Here is a 15,360-nt window from a genome sequence, read left to right on the forward strand (position 1 = left end):
TGCTGCCGACAACTTTTAAAATATCTAAAGCTTTTAAACATCTCGATTTTAACATTTTGATATGGGGTAGAAAGGTTAACTTTTTATCGTAAATTAACCCAGGTTAACTTTTTATCGAAAATTAACCCAAGAAATTTGGTTTCATCAACCATTTTAATTGGTTTGCCGTACAAAGTGAGTTCTGGATCAAGATGCAATTTCCTTTTGTTACAAAAATGCATCCCGACCGTTTTTGACGTGGAAAATTTAAAACCATTTTCCGAGGCCCATTTTTCAATTCTTCCAAGACATAATTGTAATTGTCTTTCTATGTTATTCATATTTTTGCCTCTGTAACATATTAAAAAATCATCAACGTACAATGAACCTTCAATATTACTTTTTAAAACTTCAACAAGGCTGTTGATTTTAAGACTAAATAATGTAACAGATAAAATACTGCCCTGAGGGACACCCATCTCTTGATCATACAGATCAGACATGGTCGAATTAACTCTAACATTAAATTGTCTGTTAGAGAGAAAATTAGAAATAAAATTAGGCATATTGCCTTCCAACCCCATATCAAATAGATCTTTTAAAATACCATATTTCCATGCAGTATCATAGGCCTTCTCAAGGTCGAAAAAGACCGACACCACATGATCAAGAGTACTGCGGCTTTGTCGGAATCCACACTGGATATTGGCTAATAGCCCATTGGATTCCAAGAACCAAACAAGGCGATCATTGACCATCCGTTCGAGTGTTTTACAGACACAACTGGTAAGAGCAATTGGTCGATAATTAATAGGATCCGTATGATCTTTACTTGGTTTTGGAATAGGCACGACGGTTGCAAGCTTCAAGACTGATGGTAAATCACCAGATTCCCAGATGTTATTCATGAGCTGCAAGAGAGCTTCTAGCGAGGAATCTGGCAAGTGTTTTAAGAGTTGGTAGTGAATATTATCAGGCCCTCAAGCTGTATCATGGGCTTTTGACAGAGATGTTTTAAGTTCTTCAAGAGAAAATAGTTTATTATAATTTTCTCCATTTTTTGATTTAAAGTTTAATTTAATTTTTTCTTTTTGTTTTTTTTAACTTTTTTAAAGTCTTCCCTGTAGTTGTTACAAGAAGAAGATTTCGCAAAGGTTTCACCAAGCTTGTTGGCAATATCCTTTTCAGATGTTAATAAATCATTGCCGTCTTTCAAATGTTTTACAGTGGCTTTAGAATTTTTACCTTTTATTTTGTTTACCATATTCCAAACTTTTGTCATCGGAGTGCGAGATGTAATCCCCGAGACAAATTTTTTCCAGGATGTTCGTCGGGCTTGCCGTAGCGCGAAAAATACGGAAATTACTCAAGTTTTCCGTCGTTGGTTGTTGATTGAACCGTCTTTCAGATATTTTACGGTCACCTATGGCTTGATCACAAGCGTCATCAAACCATGGTTTGCTGGGATGTTTCGGATTTGCCGAGGTCTTAGGAATAGTTCTGTCAGCAATTGACGTTAAAACTGTATTAAAAGTTAAAATTGGATCTTGTACAGTCTCAAACATCTTTGACTGAAGTTCCGCTTGACAGAGATTCTCAAACAAGGACCAATCCGCCTTGTCAAGTTTCCAACGTGATACTCTCTGTTGGGCAGAAGAAAACGAGCAAGACCATCCACATGTAATGGGTTATAAAATAGCTGCTTTTTCTGTTCGTAATACTAAATCACATGGAGGTACAGCAATATATGTCAGAGAAAACCTCCCATATCTGAAAAAGAATATTGATAGTAATTTAGAAATATCATGCATTAAATTCAATTTTGATAATAATGATATTACACTGGTCAATCATCAGATACCAAATTACCACAATATAATAATATATTTGACCAAATAGAGGGAAAATTTTTACTGTGTGGAGACTTTAATGCCCACCACACTATGTGGGGTGGTAAACATACAGATACTAAGGGAAGAGAGCTGTTCTCTTTCCTTGAGTATAAAGATATAGTACTTCTTAATGATGGTACAGGTACAAGGTGTAACCCCCAGTACATTAGAACTGGCACCTATTGATTTGTCTTTTTGTAATTCTAGTCTAGCTAGTAAAATAACATGGTCAGTTGACCTCACTAGTTTTTATGGCAGTGACCATCATGTTGTAAATATTAATTTTAGTCATAAACAAATACTAACTGATGATTCTGAATCAGTATATAATTATAAGAAAGCAGACTGGGAGGCATTCTCCAGCAAATGTAATGAACATTTGAGTCCTGACATGATTTCTGACAATATAGAAGAAACATGTTCAAGACTAACAAACAAAATACTCCAAATAGCTGGGGAGTGCATCCCAGTCAAATAAAAAAATAATAAACCCAAAAAACCACAAGTACCATGGTGGACACCTGAATGCACTAAAAGTGTTAAAAAAAAAGGAATATTTGTAAAAACCGTGCCCAACATACAGGTTTTGGTACTGATTTTAATATATATAGAGAAAAAGAAAGAGCGTGCAGAAAAACTATTAAAGCTGCACAAGCTATGTATTGGGAGAGCTATTGTAACTCGCTAAATAATGATAGTAAATTGTCAGATGTATGGAAAAAAGTAAAATCAATGTTGGGTAAAACATTTAAAAAATTAAATTTACCAACCCTGTTATATAATAATACCAAATATGAATGTACTCAAGACAAAGCAGATATACTTGCTACAAATTATGCTCAAGTCAGTAGTGATGATAATTATTCTGACAATTTTAAAAGTCAGAAACAAGATATAGAACAAAAGGAGTACAGTAAATTATTACACTACTATAAGGATAACTCTGATAGTTATAATGAACCATATACTATGCAAGAATTAAAAGACGCTATCAGTGATACATCTGATACCTCCCCTGGAAAAGACAAAATTACATATTCTATGTTCAAACAATTTACAGACAAATCACTGTTTGTGTTATTACTTTTTATTAATAGAGTTTGGTTTTTACAAAAACTTCTAAGTGAATGGAAGCATTCCATTATATCTCCAGTACTTAAACCTGGAAAAAAAACCACAGACCCACAGTCATATAGACCAATAGCCCTTACATCTAACTTTGTAAAAATTATGGAGAAAATGGTCAATAATAGACTACGGTGGTATCTAGAAAAAAAAATTTCTACACACCAAATCAGAGTGGATTTAGGAAAAATAGAAATACTATGGAACAAATAAATAGAATTGATAATGATATTCATAAAGCATTTCTCAAAAAACATTTCACAGTTGGTGTATTTATAGACTTCCAAAAAGCAGTTGATATGCTTTGGAAAAAAGGGTTATTAATAAAAATGGCCTCACTAGGTATAAGAGGTAATATGTTGGGATGGGTAAAGGATTTTCTTAGTGACAGAACAATACAAGTTAAAGTTAATAATACTTACTCTGAAATATTTATAATTCAGAATGGTACACCACAAGGTAGTTGTATAAGTCCTACACTATTTAACATCATGATAAATGATATATCCAATAATTTAAAGTACTGTGCTATGTCACAATTTGCAGATGACAGTGCTATATGGTTATCTGGCAAAAGCAATAAATATCTACAAAAAAGAATACAAGAGGAAATAGATACAATTAGTACTTCTTGGTGTGATAAATGGGGTTTCCTCATATCACAAACAAAAACTGTAGCTACGATATTTAGTAAGAATAGTTCCCCTTGTATTAAACTTAAACTTGAAGAAACAATATTGTCATTTGTTAAAGAGGTCAAGTTTTCTAGGTATGATTTTTGATTCAAAACTAACATGGTTAGAACATATACAATATATAGAAAGTAGATGTTCAAGGGTGTTAAACTGCATGAAATTGTTAACTGGTATCAAATGGGGTGCAAACTGTTCTACCCTGAGAACAATATATATATCAATGATAAGGTCAAAGATAGATTATGGCTGTGAAGTTTATAACTCAGCCTCCCACTCTTGTCAAGAAAAAACTAGATAGTATTCAAGCCCAAGCATTAAGAATATGTGCAGGTGCTCATAAAACTGCCAGTATAAGTGGATTACAGACTGCAATTGGTGACCCCCCATATGAGTTGAGAAGAAAAAGTCTTATTACCAAGTCTTTTTTAAATATATTAAGTCTGAATGACACAAACCCAACTATAAAGAGTTTACAAGAAAACGCTATATATGAATTTAAGAAGGAAAAAATTAAGGAAAATCAAAAACCATATTGTGTTACTGCACATGATACTATGAATAAATTTAATGTAGACTATAATACTGTATACAAATGTAAAGAGTTCCCAAAACCACCATGGTATGTTCTAAAACCTCAGGTCAGAACGGAACTTACAAATATTATTACAAAAAAGGATAGTCCTCACCCAATTAAAAGTGAAGGAAATATCCTCATTGATAACAAGTATAGTAATTATTTAAAAATATATACAGATGGATCTAAGAATCCAGAAAACAACACAAATGCATGTGCCTTTGTAGTTCCGGAACTTAAAGTAAAAAAAGGTTTTAAATTACAAAATCATGTTTCAATATTTATGTGTGAATTGACAGCCATACTTTTATCTTTATATTGGTTAGAAGAATTTCAACCAGAAAATACTGTAATATTTGTAGATTCACTGTCAGCACTAAAAGCTATTACAGGAAGTATTTTTAAAGTTAAAACACAAATAATTTATGACATTCAATATATATATAGTAAACTGTCCAAATTAGGCTTAAATATCATTTTAGAATGGATACCCAGTCATGTGGGTTTAAGTGGTAATGAAATGGCAGACACAGCAGCTAAAAAGGCTCTATCAATAGAAACATGTATAACTAGTATACCACTTTACAAAGAAGATATCAAATGTTTATGTAAAAATTTACTAAAAAAAATGTGGCAACAATACTGGGAAAATTACACAAAAAGTAAACAACTACACACTATTCAAAATGATGTTAACTTTTGTATTACCATACCAAAGAGTACTAGAGAAAGAGAAAGAACTCTATTTTAACTTAGATCAAGTTATATATTCACTAATAAATTCAAATACACAATGGGTAAATGTAATAGTGAACTGTGTGACACATGTTTAGTAGTGGACGATATCCAACACTACCTGTTTAACTGTAGGAAGTACATACCACAAAGACAAAAATGATGGAAAAGTTTAAATCATCAGGGGTAAAAGATCTCTCATAAAAAAAAATATTTTCAGGATATTCTCAGACACTTATCCCAATATGGGATTATTTAATAAACACCGGTATGCGATAAAAGTAAAATTATTCAGAAAATACTGAAAATCTAGCTATATATATATTTCTAGTTTCTAGTGTAAATTTTGTAAAAACATGCTTAAAATTGTTTTAATAGGATACTTTTGGTCAGGGTGTGAAAACCTACAAATATTATCAATATAGGTAAAGAGAAATATAAAACTTTAGGGCTTGCAATTCATCAGTAAAATTACGTTTAAACAAAATATTGTAATATTAGTCACTGGACAACAATTCATGGATTTGAACAAGTATGACAACAAATATCAAATATTCAAAATACTATTACATCTGTAACAACTGATTAAATGAACTCTCGATAAGAGAAAATCTAAGTAAGGAAATGAAAATGAAATTAATTTATAATTAATTAGCATTGAATAGATTTTTTTTTTATAAATTTGCTTATAAATACATGTGATCATATGTAAAATATCATGCCACAGGAGTCTGACATATCTCCCTGAAATCATCAATCACAATCACTCTCTCGTCGGTCCATCCCAAATCAAATTGGGGACACAAACCTCACAACAAGAATTAACTGCATGTATATATATATGTACCTAACTAACACTATGAGGAATGTGATTCAGCTGCTGTCAATGGATAAACTATTGACACCGTAGCTAAAATATTGATAGGGTTATACATGGGGTCGACTGACGATATGAGTTATCTTAATGTGGGATATTTTTCTTTAAGGGCACTGGCTTGCCAGAACCCCGGTCCTTGTGATATGATGATTTTAAGAACCAACCAGCACATTTTACAACGACCAAAAACAATGCACCGTGTAAATACTAACCTTGTATTAGTATTATTGTCTATCATTTTTAGTCACGGCTGCTAAATCATTCGTTTAGACTGGAAAATGTTTGTTTACAGCCTCCACGCCGGGTATGCTTGCAGCACATGGTTACCACGTGGTACGGCTGCAAGTATTTACCAACAATTTATTTCTTTACAGTGCAAGGGAAACAACTCCAGTCTAAACGGGCGACACCAAAAACAAATAATTCGGTAGATATATATTATTTACCCTTTTTTTCTTATTAGTTTTTTCATTTCTAAATATCGGCTTTTTAATAGTTGTAACAGAGCTGGAGGGTATCATTTATCAGTTTATGATTTCTAAATATAAGAAACATAACCCCGTTGAATTTGACAATATACGGCACTAAAACGTCTACGAAAGTTTTTATTTTTAAAGTAGTACACTAAATCAAGTACTACCAAGATAACACTCTCTGGTATACATCTATACTGTACATAACTGCAAACATGAACACTTACAATTTATTACACACAAATATGTTACAACAATACATTATAGATTCTAATTATACATACACAGTAATTTATATATTTTTTTTCTTCTCAGAGAAAGTAAGGTTAAGAAACTTTTATAGAAGAGGGTGCTATCTTTAAGTCAAATTCAATATACAGAGAATCACAATTTACCAAGGACGTACGAGCCGCGGTATAATTGTATTAATGTGTATACCATGTACGGGAATATGTCAGACCCCTTCTACGATTTGCATATTTGTAAAAGTCAGATATGTCTATCAAAAAGTATATGATACTTACAGTTTTCATGTTTAAAAAACAAACACACCTACCTACCAATTCATTTAATATTTATAAACAAAGAAGGCTAAGTTACAAATAACGGAATAATAAGCTCAAATATATTTTTCTTCGTAATATAAATCAACCAATAGATAATCAAGATAATTAAAATACACACTATAGCTCAGACTTAAATAACAAGATTAATTAAATTTAAGGGAGAAAAAAAAAATTCACAAAATTTCTATAATATGAATATATAATATAGGCTAACACCTAAATAATGAAAAATTTAAAACATTTACTAAAAATGTTTTTATATAAGGTAATCTGGCGCAATAACCGCAAGGGTAGTCGCCATTAAATTCTATTTAGTAGTAGTAGTAGGCCCCTCATAACCACAATGGAGGACGACAACTGTATATGGTGCCACTTCGTGGTTAGACCCCGACAAGAAGCAATAGAGTGTGATGTATGTTCTAAATGGCAACACAGAAAGTGTGGAAATATAGGCAAGTTATTTTCATCATTTATTACTTTAAAACAAAAGGAAGAGTAAATTAAGATTATAAAAAAAAATATTATATTCTGAATCGAACTGTTCCCATTATTGTATTTAAATTCACATAATATATAGTTGCCAGTGAGAAAACTTTGTATATAGATTATCGAAACTAAGCAGTTTAAATTGGTTATATCTGAGGGTAATTTATCTAGTAAATGTGTTAGAAAATGTTTATATACTGTACATCAAAATAAGTTGACGATGATAAACACTTTATAACTGAATGTCCACTATATGTTGATAAAAAGAATTACTTTTTAATAGCATTAATTTTCGATCTTTAGACAATTTTTCAAAGTGTTCCTTGCTATTTTAAGATGTTGATAGAGCCGTTTAATTGTAAATAACAATACTCTTTTCCATTTATCTTTATGCAGAAAATATATTTATAACATACATTTAGATTTTTTTTTACGCTAAGCTATTTTTTAAGGTATAACTAGGGCTGCCTAGCGCCAGATGGTTAAAGACAGACAAGTCATCAACTGGACATGTTCAGAATGTCAGCAACCAAACCTGCAGAGAAGAACCTATGCAAACAGTGGAGTATCTTCATGAGACCAGTTAGAACCAACAACGACGTAGAAGGGTGGCATAGACGCATAAACGACAAGGCAGTAGAGTGCAACAAACCTTTCTACGAACTACTAGAATTACTTCACACTGAAACCACTAAGGTCCCAATGCAAGTGAAACTGATCAGTGAGGGCAAGCTTAAAAGGTGTCAACGGAGGAAGGTCCGAACAGTCCAGGGAAAGATATTCGCTTTGTGGGAACAGTACACCACCCACTCCATCACAACAGAACTTCTGAAACAGACCATGCGTTTGAATGGCCCTGTACCAACACCAGAAAACACCGACCAGTAAATTGAATAGTGAACATGGACTATTAGTGCGACCATTACTAGTGCTTCTTGAATGTTTATTTTTCTATATGTAACAATAGTGCCAATTAATATTATGTAACAATAGTGCCAGTTATCTTTGAAAACATTATTGTATTAATTGATATATGATTGTTATTGAAATTGTGGTAAATAAAGCATCAAAATAAAATATATATATTCTTTGTTATTCTGCCAGTACTACCATTAAGCCTACTGGCCATTCACAATACCATTATTCACAATATAGATGGACAGTCAAACTCATAACTCATAAATAGAAATAAACTTAAAATATTATGCTGCCTACACTACCATTACGTCTACTGGCTATTCAAAATACCATTAGAACCATGGATGGACAGTCAAACTCATAAAAAGAAATAAACGCCATGGCTAATAAATGTTAGCACACAAGACCGTGACAACATAGCAAACGAAAGAATAATCTGATGATGATTTCAGGTCTCATTTACTTTCATTTACGGTCGGTAATCATTACCTTGTGCAAAATATTATATATAAAAAAATTCATACTTTTAAAATGTTGGTCATAAACAATTTACAACCTTTAAAACACACTAAATTAATTCTTTCAGTCGATCACTATTGGAAAGCTGAATACTAAAATCGTTAATTATCCATATTTTTAGATGGTGACGTTCTCTTGTCACCATCTTACGGTGTTTATATATCTCAACTTGTACGATTCGCTCGTGTATGTAACAATGTTTTAGATTTTAACGAGAGAAATTTGTGTATTACTGAAAAATTATTACACCAGGGTTTTCGATATCACAATCTAGTCAAAACATTTACTAAATTTTATCATCGGTATAAGGACATCATTCGTAAATATAGCTCAACATGCAGACTTCTTATACGTTCAGGTATTTCACATCAAATTTGTTATGGAAATATTCTTTATAAAGCACAAAGGTGTCAGTATTCACCTCAGAAACTAACAAAACCTTTGAATAGACTTATTAAGAAGGGATATAGTTACGATACTGTTGTCAGGTCATTAAAGATTGCATATTTTGGCGTTAATATTGATTCATTTATAGGGTCTTTGCATCGGAACTAAACACATTTATTAAAAAAAAACCAGTTGTTGGCATAACACGGGTTATGTTCTTCTCATATATGCTATGATGGTATGATACTAAACCCCTTACGGGAAGGATTGTGCCTGATGTACATATGATGAATCATAATCTTTCAGTCAGTTTAATTGAAGTCTAAAGCTGGCTTGTCCGTTAACTGCTAGTAATTTGTTGTTATTTATGTATTATTGTCATTTTGTTTATTTTCTTTGGTTACATCTTCTGACATCAGACTCGGACTTCTCTTGAACTGAATTTTAATGTGCGTATTGTTATGCGTTTACTTTTCTACATTGGCTAGAGGTATAGGGGGAGGGTTGAGATCTCACAAACGTGTTCAACCCCGCCGTATTTTTGCGCCTGTCCCATGTCAGGAGCCTCTGGCTTTTGTTAGTCTTGTATTATTTTAATTTTAGTTTCTTGTGTACAATTTGGAAATTAGTATCGCGTTCATTATCACTGAACTAGTATATATATGTTTAGGGACCAGCTGAAGGACGCCTCCGGGTGCGGGAATTTCTCGCTACATTGAAGACCTGTTGGTAACCTCTTTTGTTGTTTTTTTTTTCTATGGTCGGGTTGTTGTCTCTTTGACACATTCCCCATTTTCATTCTCAATTTTATATTTGTAATACATGTATATATCTTATTGTACTTGATATGTCCTGTTTTAAATACATTTATTTTGTATCTCTGTAGTTACGTTTATCAATTTGTCCAACTATTTGCAATTTATAAGTTTGCCATGTCTTAATAAAGATACAATAAAGCTTTTGTTGTCGTTCGACGGACCCACACGCACATATTTTTTCAGAACGAAAAAAAATATTTTAAAAATATTTCCGCTTCCCGCATTCGGAAAGTAATCGTGTCTATTTCCCGCATCGTTTTTGAAACAATATTTTTTTTTATAAAATGCGATCGACAGAGCGCTTTAATCAACGTAAAATCGCGACTAATTAAACTGTTCCAAGCATTAACACAGATTTCTTATCAATTCAAAGGACGATTCTTCCCAAAAGTAAAATATCGTTGTAAGAGAAGGACTAAAATGTAATTCGCCTAGATTGAAACAACATAATATATATATAGTGCATCACTAAAACAATATCCTTCGCCAGTGTGTATACATTGTGGCACAGCAGATGAGATGATCGCCTAGATGATACAAATCCATATATATTCGCACTTTATGAACAAGACCTTTTTGTGAATGTGTTGCGAAAAAGACAAAACATTAACTTTGTATCAAGCTGATGCATATATTGTGTTAATGAAACTTGTTGTAAAGATTTCTTTTTTATATCAGACATATTAAACAATTGCACCCATTTGATAAAGATATTTTTATGATGCATAAAACAGAAAAAACAAATACTGGTAAAACTATCACCCTGACCAAACCTGGTATGTTGGTACAAATTTAGTTCTTTCATAATATGAGACAGGCGCAACCTGAAATGCCAGCGAATTAAAAGTTAGGATTACGGAATTCATCGTGAATTTTGCTCCGTTTTGTCCCTTTTATTACAGTGCGAGATAAAAAAGAAGCCATGAACATATACCAGAGCGATGAAACTTTACAGATGTGTCATGTAGAGAGTTATCGTTCTTTAATTTGATGCTTCTACCATAAGTGCCTGCTTCGCTGGCATATCAAGAGGGCCATATAATCTGAGGGCCATATGATCTCATTTAAAAACTTGATCAACACCAATTTTAAAACTTGTCCGAGATATTGCTGATATTAACCTAAATTATAATTATTATAAAAATCTGTCGAAAATTGTACCCATGAGAGGGTTAACAGGGCCATTTTCTGAAAATTTTATATTTTAAACGGGCATAACTCTTTTAAAAAGTCAATCGGCACCAGTTTTCTAACTTGTCCAGATGTTGTTGATCAATATTAACCTTTAGTTTAAGTTTTATAAAATCTGGCAAGAATTGTACCTGAGAGAGCACTTAAATGAGGCCATTTCCCATAAATTTAATATTTCCAAGGGGCATAACTTTTTATAAAAACGGCTATCAGCACCCATTTTAGAACTTACCTGAGATATTGCTGATATTAACCTATAGTATAAGTTTATAAAAATCTGGCAAGAACAATACCATCTAGAGCACTAACAAATAAGGACAGATGGACTGACTGACAGACGGACGGACAGATGCCTGGTATTTCTATGTCCCCTGCACAAATATTTTTGGACAGGGCAATGTTTGTATATGAAGCATGTGACCAAGAAAGAGAACAACACAGAACAATTAAATTTGCCCTACTGTGTACATGTACATTTAATCAATACAAGTTCTATTTCAATCAAGCAAGTTACAAGTGATATAATCATAATCTATGAGGACCAAACCTAACTTGTATTCTGTAATAAGTGTGAATATTTTTTTTCTGTGATCTTTTGCCTTTCATATCAATCACAATCTAAGATATATGTTTTTGAATTTACTTTTATTAATTTTTGTTCACAAAAACAATGAAGGCAGTTATTCATATAAGTATCAGTATGATTTGTTTCTACCAATCAATTTTCTTTATAGACCGGGGCAAAGGGGTATAACTGTTATGGGCCAATTTAATTCTTTGTTATCTGTTATTCTGAAAATATATTTATATAATCTTGTTCTTTTATTGATGGTGTGAGATGGTATTTACTTTGTCAAAATTTTCAAATAATGCTTATTTTTTGCTCATTTATCAAAATCTGAATTCTTTTGTTCGCCTATCATATAGTCTATGATCACAGTGTTCAATTAGCGCAAGATGGGTGATGAAGATCCCTCAATATTTAAATCCCTGACGTTTATTGCCCAGGGGTGAAAAAAAAATCAAATGCATTGTAATTTAAGTATATCTTTGTTTCAGGATAAGGAGTTGACAGAACTACCACTTAAAGTGTTTAACTGGAGTAGACGAATAGGGAAACTAATAAGTGTCAAATCATTTCCTGATCTGTTGAATAAATGTAAGTTTATATGTTTAATCTTACAAACGAAATCATAATTGTATACAGATACCCCACACAGTGTTTTCTCTCAAGGGATTTGGTTGAGAGGCCAATCAAAATTCATGTTTTTCAATGGGAATGTTTTCCCATAACAGTGCTAAAGGTCAGAGGCTTAAAAATAAAATATGTCTTGCTATGTTGGAAAGAGGCACTTGTGCTATATAAGTAATAACTGACATTCTTTGAATACTAGAGGGTATCAATAATTCATTAGTTGCAAAAATTTTCAGCTCATTAAAATCTACAAAAAAGATAGCAGGGTCAAATTTGTAGAATAAAGATATGGTTACCTAGATGTAGCCCTAGCCTTTCATATAATTTTTCATGATTTTATGTAGTTTTATGCAACATATTCAAAAATCTTCACCTCTGAGGTGGAAAGATATCAGGGCAACATTTAATAATGGTTTAATGTAAGCTGATGCTATTTTCAACATGTGTAACAAGTTTAGTCCTGTTAATGATTCAGGATCTTGTTGTGTAAAACATGAATATTTAATCCACATTTCAACACAGTATCAAAATAAAACCCAAAGTAAAATCTTTGTGATAAAAACATACAAAATAATAGAATATTTCTCTATTTTCAAATCAACTATTTAAAAAGTAATTACTATTCCAATCACAACAGATATTACTTAAATAACCAACAACTAGTTGTAACCTATTTGACTTTACAAACAACGAGATAGATTAATTTCTTACACTTGATATTTTATTTCTTTTAGGTCGAGAAAAATTTTCCCATGGGGAAGATGCCATCCTCAGAATCGTACTGGCTGAGGATGGGGTGGAAATCGACCAGGAAAGTTTTCATTTTCTAGCAGAAAACACTAGTATTATGCTGCTAGCAGATGAGAAGATTTGGGAGTTATCCACAGCCACCCATTCAGTACCAGAAAGTAGTGGTTTTTATTTTTTATGTCCTGCCAACAATCTTGGATAACATATAGATTTTTATGCCCCCAGAAGGAATAGTCTCGGGCATATGCATATAAATAATTGACACCTCTCTGTCTGTACGTCCGTCTTGTCATCTGTTTAGATTGGGGTGCTGTTTTCAACCATTAAGTTACTTGGTTCAAACAACCTAGCAAACTCGTTATAACGGCACTTCTAACTTATTACGACGCATAAGGTATTTTATTATAACGACTTAGTTGACTCGTTTAAAGAAATAAATTTGGTACGGAACCAAGTAACTTAATGGTTTAAACGAGTTAAATAAGTAGTTATAACGAGTTAGCTTAGTCGTTATAAAGACTTATCTTTGCTTTTATAACTAGTTTTTGTTAGCTAAGTCGTTATAACATTTTAGCCAAGTTGTTATAACGAGTAAGATTATCTAAGTCGTTGTAACCGAGTTACTAAGTCGTTATAACAAGTTAGCTAAGTCGATAAAATAAGTTCGCTAATATAAAAATTAAGATGTGGTATGATTGCCAAAATGACACGGATATAAAAAGTTGTTATAACAAGATAAATATGCTAAGTCGTTATAACAACTTAGCTAAGTTATAACGACTTAAAAATAAATCTCCAACCTCTACCCTGACACTATACGGCTTCCATAAAAACCTTACCACTTTACAGTATTTTTTTTTTTATTAACAACGACAAAATAAAGGAAAGTTTAGGCAAAGTTGTGTAGTTTGTTCTTTTTTTTTTTTAAAGAAAACTTCCATGCGTAAAACTGTTCTGAGGAATAGAGGAAAACGTTTTTCGAAGCAGGAATTGAAGAAAGCTATAGGGGTGTAATTTAGAGAAGACAGTACTTCAAATTTAGGAGAAAATGGTCCATGGTTTAGAGTTGCTTCAAATTTGGGTTGTTCAACAAAAAAACAGGCGCTTTATGCATTGAAAAAATGGTGCACAAGAAACAATCTGAATTTCCAGAGATTAAGCGATAAGGTAGAAGAAACCTACACATATTATCTTCCGAATGATGACTATTTACCGACGCTACAGGAAGAAAACAATATAATAAAGCAAAAGGAAATGGAAACCCTAAATAAAGAACTGGATATGACTAAACCTGAAATTAATGATTACAATATGGAAACAGACACATCACGTCATCAGATGAAGATAGAGTTATCAACATGACTAAACCAGACGTCATTTCAGGCCTTGACAACAAGCAAAAAGTACACCAGACGATAACCATTAGTGACCAAAAGGATGATTCCAATGCACTTGAACATTTACCACAAGACGAAAATGACGATAAACAAAAGACATCATTAAAAAACTCAGACCAAGGGAAATCTGGAATAAGTATTGAGAAAAGCACACGAATTAAAAAGTCAGTTGATTCACGATTGTGTAACACATGCTATTGAAAACTGTGATCCTTCCATTGCAGCCGAACTATTTTATTGAACTCGCCACTCTCGTTGTCCTTTGTTTTAAGTGGCTTAGTGTAGGTTAAGGCAGCGGTCTTATTTAATTTATTCGAGACTCATCATCTGACATAAGGCCGAGTACATCATCTTCCTCTGTATGACATTTGAGTGATTAAACAAAATTAACGCCTTATACATTTTAAATTATTGATTGAGTGATTGATGGTTGCTTACCGTCCAAATGGTTCATGCATTTTCAGGACGAGAACAAGTAAACAATTAAAACAATAGGTAGGAAGTGTAATAGTAGAGACCATCCGGGATGATAGTAGGGGAAATTTGAAAATAAGGGTATATTGGATAGGGCCACGAGACATCACATTTAATGTCCCTATTCTGACCGGACATGGCTGCAAACTCGATACATCCCGCACAGCCAAACGAACGCCCTACTTTCGAAAACGTTTTACTGCCGGTCTGGAGAATATTTCTTTTACATAGTCACTCTTGGGGTAAGGTTAACAGAATAAATAAACTTTCGAACGCGTAGCGTGAGAAGTTTATTTGGCTGACGAGGAA

The 15,360-nt window shown here is 32.6% G+C and overlaps 1 long non-coding RNA gene across 1 annotated transcript; it reads right to left on the minus strand.

Moving 5' to 3' along the window:
• Nucleotides 1-1,636: 1,636 nt before the first annotated feature.
• LOC139494917 (uncharacterized) lies at nucleotides 1,637-6,482 on the minus strand. Its single transcript, XR_011657208.1, has 3 exons — nucleotides 6,090-6,482; nucleotides 3,419-3,583; nucleotides 1,637-1,749 (listed from the first exon to the last, which is right to left on the minus strand). It is a non-coding gene; the product is annotated as an uncharacterized lncRNA (long non-coding RNA).
• Nucleotides 6,483-15,360: the final 8,878 nt, after the last annotated feature.

Source organism: Mytilus edulis, chromosome 11, assembly GCF_963676685.1.
Source record: "Mytilus edulis chromosome 11, xbMytEdul2.2, whole genome shotgun sequence".
NCBI classification, from domain to species: Eukaryota; Metazoa; Mollusca; class Bivalvia; order Mytilida; family Mytilidae; genus Mytilus; species Mytilus edulis.